This window comes from Silurus meridionalis, unplaced genomic scaffold, assembly GCF_014805685.1.
Source record: "Silurus meridionalis isolate SWU-2019-XX unplaced genomic scaffold, ASM1480568v1 Scaffold590, whole genome shotgun sequence".
Lineage (NCBI taxonomy): Eukaryota > Metazoa > Chordata > Actinopteri > Siluriformes > Siluridae > Silurus > Silurus meridionalis.
This window is the reverse complement of record NW_025804594.1, coordinates 5,369-10,453: the sequence shown is the minus strand read 5'-3', so window position 1 is coordinate 10,453 and position 5,085 is coordinate 5,369. Positions and strand designations below refer to the sequence as shown.

Sequence of the window (5,085 nt, the reverse complement as noted above, 5' to 3'; positions counted from 1 at the left end):
CTCGAAATCTAATGGGTTTTAGCTCTCAGTAAATGTGTTGTATAAACCCACATATTGCTAAGGTACAATGAAGTTCAAGAGGAAGTGAACCCTGTATAGCAATTATGTTGGAAACTGGATTATCTGCACTTCTTTTGTGCTTAAAGAATTGTGCTGTGCTCAGCAGGAAAACTCAATGGGACTCAAACTGTCTTGTGTTTAATGGTGAGAAAAGTGCCAAAGTCTGTCAGAGACACTTTCAATTCTAAATGTTTCTTTTTAGGTGAAATTATAGACAAGTCAAGACATTGCAGCCACTTCATCACCGCTGCGATGGCCGAGTGGTTAAGGCGTTGGACTTGAAATCCAATGGGGTTTCCCCACGCAGGTTCAAATCCTGCTCACAGCGTTTCATCAATGTGTGATAGTGTTTTACTGTGTTAGTTTTATTGTTAAGTCTTTACTGTGTGAAGTGAACGATATACAGAAGTGTTTCAGCATAGAAAGAAATGTTAGAAACAAACATAATCTGTTTTACTTGAGGTGAAAGTTGTTTTGCTGGGACGAGGAGGAAGTCCATTAGAACTCACATTATCTCTTTAGGAAACATGATTCATCTTGTGCTTTCTACAAGATCAAAAAGGTTCAAAAAGATCTTGTGAAACTTCTTGTTTCAAAAGAATATGTTTCATATCACTTGACTTCTGCCCTCAGACTCTCACTAGTGTACAGAGATGATTGTGGATTAAACATATTAATGTGTGAATGTTAGATTTTGCAATGTTTCTTCTTATTTAGATCTGTAAAAATACCAAGACTAAAGGTAAATAAAACCTGTTTTCCACACTCTTTATTGTTCTTTTACCAGGTCGTAAGTGTTCCACCTGCTGCAAGTGTTCCACCTGCTTTACTCCACTCCTACTGCTGTAGCGCCCTCTACCTCCACCCCCACCATTATACAGCCTGCACTTACATTATCACTGCTCATTCATTATTTTCATATTTCAGTATTTACTCCACACACAATTATCTCTGGAACGTCCCCAAAGCCTTTTATAGTCATATTGTCTTTTATTGAATAGAAGATTATTTGTGTTTTCTTCAAAAGGGAAATCAGATCTTTACATTTCCAGCACATGTGTGATTTTACATGAATGTCAGTCTGTTCTGTCGCCTCTCTTTTTTAGTTTACAAAGTCACGGTTTGGTGAATCCTTCAGCAACAATTCAGCAGCCAAACCTAATGTAAATGTACCAATGCAGATTCCTGTAATTTAAAAAGATCTTCATATGTCATTATCATCATCATTATTATGCTTAAGTTCATAATATACAATATGTGTCTTTACAGCCTGGTAGTCAAAGTTCATCTCCTTCAGCCAGTCCTTCATCTGCATCCAGACCTGCTGTTTCTTCCAGTTCTGCTCCTTTAACCATTTCTTCCTGGTGTTTTGAGTCACTCAGAGACTTGATATTATTTTACCATTTATTTTGTGGATTTACTACTATTATAATCTATAGTTATTTATCATTAGGTTGTTGTTTCAGACCCAATTAGGATCATTTTTTAAATCTTTGTACTTGATTATATCTATTGTTAAATAACCTTTATTAATATATACATTGATTTGTAATATTGTAGCATTTTCAGTAATTAAAAATAAAATGTTTTATTGTTTATAGAACAGTGACCCGTGAATTATTCTGTGAACCTGCTGAACCCATTATCATCCTCATTATTATTATTATTATTATTATTATTATTATTATTATTATTATTATTAAGTAGAATATAAATATAAAAGATAAATACAGAACATGTCCCATATAATGAAAATAGACTTTTGTTAAAAAAGTGTTAAAGGTTAAATAAGTACATTAACAAAAGAAATAAACATGCATTTTATGCACTTTATTGGAATTTCCAGTAAAAAAAAAAATCAGTCAAATCACAAAGATATTAATGAACATGAGTGACAAGTGATGTATTTTTATTCACATCATCAGTATTTGTGTGCACTATTGAGGGATTCGAACCAGCATCATTCACATCAGAGATTCTCTCTGGGAAGCACATAAGGCAGTTTGCTATAAAATATATACATCAATCTGCCAACCATAAGAAATGTGCAAGACATGTTTCCATTACCTTTTCTTTTTTCTTTCATTTTTAAATTTTTTCTTTCTCTTTTTCCTGTTTTTCCTTCTTTCCCTTCTTTTTCCCTCTTCCCACCCCTTAACAGACTATTGATCCCAGCTTCACACAGCTCACATCCTCATCTCTCAGTCTCACACTGCCCTCTAGCGGCACTATCCGGACGTGCTTTATGCTCCATTCTGTACTAATGTGACTTCTGTTTGTGTTTTTTAGCAGTGATTCTCAATCTTTTTCTGCCATTTACCACTTCAGAGGGGTGGATTTTTAAACCCACTTGTCCTCTGTCACCTCAAAAAAGTATAATAAAATACTTCAAGTTGAAAATGTCTAATTTATTAAACTAACCAATTCTAAATGATCATCAACTAGCATCAAAACAAAAATAGAGAAAAGAAAGGTGTAATTGTGTTATCACTTTGCCTTTCTGTCACTTTGCAATCTGTGTAAAATAGAGCAAATGTATTTCATACATCTTTTCACAACTGAGTTGTAGACTTGATACTGTCACTCTCAAGTCATGTTTAATATTGAGATGAGATCTGTATTTAATTTTCAGTTTAGCAACATCTAAAAGTTTCAAAAAATAAGATGTGGCAAAAGGAACAGGATAACACAAACCACAATTATATATTCTCCTTAAAGCTGAATATTTGGTTTATTGCTCCTACCATCTACCTTTTTTTGTCTGCTTGTGCTGAATTACCTGTTTGGTTTTTTTGTGATCAATATCACACATTTAAAATATAATTAATTAATTTAAATTTAATTTAATTAATTTAACATTTCTAGGATTCTTCGATAAAGCTTGATTCACTTTCATTTGACATCACTGGCTTGAACACTTGTTTTGTTATCATGATAGCTAAGCATGGGCTCTCATTTAAACAGAATCTGGTTCCAGGAATGGCACAAAGTGTGCAGCTGTGTGCTAAATCTGTGTGTAAATAAAGTGCAAAGGAAAAGAATGCAATGTCAATCTGCTAGTATCCTCAGATTCCTTATTTTTTCGTTTCAATAGTGGCATTTTATCTTAATAATTCAATTAGGAGATGGATCATTGATTAACCATGACACTCTTATTTACAGCGTTTGTGAAAGAAAAAGTGTCACATAAAAGTAAATCAGTGTATTGCATAATGTGAACAAGTGAAAAGGACAGATTTTACAACAATGCTGTACAGAGTACACTGATCTGCATAATCCAGTCCTTTATTGTTTTCTGAAAATAAGCTTAGTATGTGTGTTTTGGACCTATCTGGTTGTTCAGAGAAATAAATACAAATCATTACTTTTTGACTAAAAAAGGCTAAACTTGACAAACTGAAAGAAAAACTGTGTGCAGTGCAGGATAAACTTTGTATTCTATTTGACAAGAGCTCGTGAGACTGTTTAACATAGAGCTAAAACAAGCACCTTTTGACTAGCATTTACAGCGACCCTCGATCTCGACGGATCTAGGCTTTGGACCCGCTGATCAACATCTGCAGTATTAACGGAAGAAGATCTACTCTATTTGGCCAAAATTGTAAAGTGGCAGCGGTGGGATTCAAACCCACACCTCCAAAGAGACTGGAGCCTAAATCCAGCGCCTTAGACCACTCGGCCACGCTACTAGTAGTTATACGCAGAGATAGGACTGCCAGCTTGTGGAGGAGATGCTGTTGCAGCCGGCCATGATGTCAGCAGCATGCATGAAACACACTTAACAAAGACTTTTGCTCGAAAACAAAGTAATACAAAAACACACAACAGGCTGTGCAGAATTGGCAGTCCATTGCATTTCCCCTCTGATTGTCAACAATCATCCACATATAATAACAGGATTCAGACGCAAGTTTTTTTGCCACTGTCGTTTTGCCACAGCTGCGACTATCCATCATGGAAACAGACAACCTTTACAAAATAGACAGCAACAAAAACAGCTTCAGAAATTCCTCTAAAGGTAGCGGCACACTTGCATCGTCTGCCAATGGTAAATTTTGGTTTGTTGTCTCAGTTGGGCTCTTGATGCCACTGGAGGCATTTAAGTGGACAGCAAGAAAGAAGAGCCACAATCCTAGGAAAGCCTTTGGAGGCAAAATGTCGCAATGCTTACGCAAACCACACAGCTTTGGAATTTCCTCTAAACAGTCAAGTATGGCTTTACTGACAATCATTATATCCTGAAGCCTTGTGATAGAAATAGCAACAAAGCTAGAAGTTGCTATAAATCAGCAACTAAGATAAAACCTTGCGACAAGGGTGGGACTCGAACCCACGCGTGTAAAGCACAATGGATTCGCAGTTCATCCCCTTAACCTTTTTTTTTTGAGAATACATTTCAAGTGAAAATACATCAGGTTAAAAGGCTCTCAACCTCCCAGAGCATAAAAATCACAATTATTTTTACATTCTTTTCATTTTGATAAAAATCTTCTAAAACCTTAGTGACTTCCTGCGTAAAAACTGTCAAATTCATCTATATTTCCATCTTCTTTAAAATAATAAAACAAGTATTCAACATTCCTTTCAAATTTCCTTTTGAAAACAAACCAGACATCCATTAAAGTAGTTCTCTCTTTGCTACCACCCGTCTTTCCCATATTGCACTCTTCATCAACATCACAAGTAGATTCAGAAGTGTTTTGTTTTTCAATTTTACAATAATTGTTTTACATTTCCTATTAAAATCCTCTAATTCTTTACAGTATGAAAACAGGTGTAAAAATCCCTCAGCATCACCATTACAATCTTTGCATGAAGCGGACTGTTCCATTCCAATCTTATTTAAAATTGTGTCTGTAAAAATAGCCTTATGTCTGATAAAATATTCTGAGTGCTGCAACTTTATTTGTATAAGTTGCCCCTTTATATTCCTCTATTTAAAGATTCTCTGTTCTCTGAAGTCTGTTACACCAAACGATAAACAATCAGACAGTGCCATGTTAAGCCTTCAGGCTGGATGCTGGT

General features: G+C 35.2%; 2 non-coding genes across 2 annotated transcripts; one reads left to right on the top strand and one right to left on the bottom strand.

The window, feature by feature from the left end:
* Positions 1 to 306: 306 nt before the first annotated feature.
* On the top strand, positions 307 to 388 carry trnas-uga. Its single transcript has one exon. It is a non-coding gene; the product is annotated as a tRNA-Ser (tRNA).
* Positions 389 to 3,667: 3,279 nt separating this feature from the next.
* trnal-uag lies at positions 3,668 to 3,749 on the bottom strand. The gene has a single exon. It is a non-coding gene; the product is annotated as a tRNA-Leu (tRNA).
* Between the last annotated feature and the right edge of the window lie 1,336 nt (positions 3,750 to 5,085).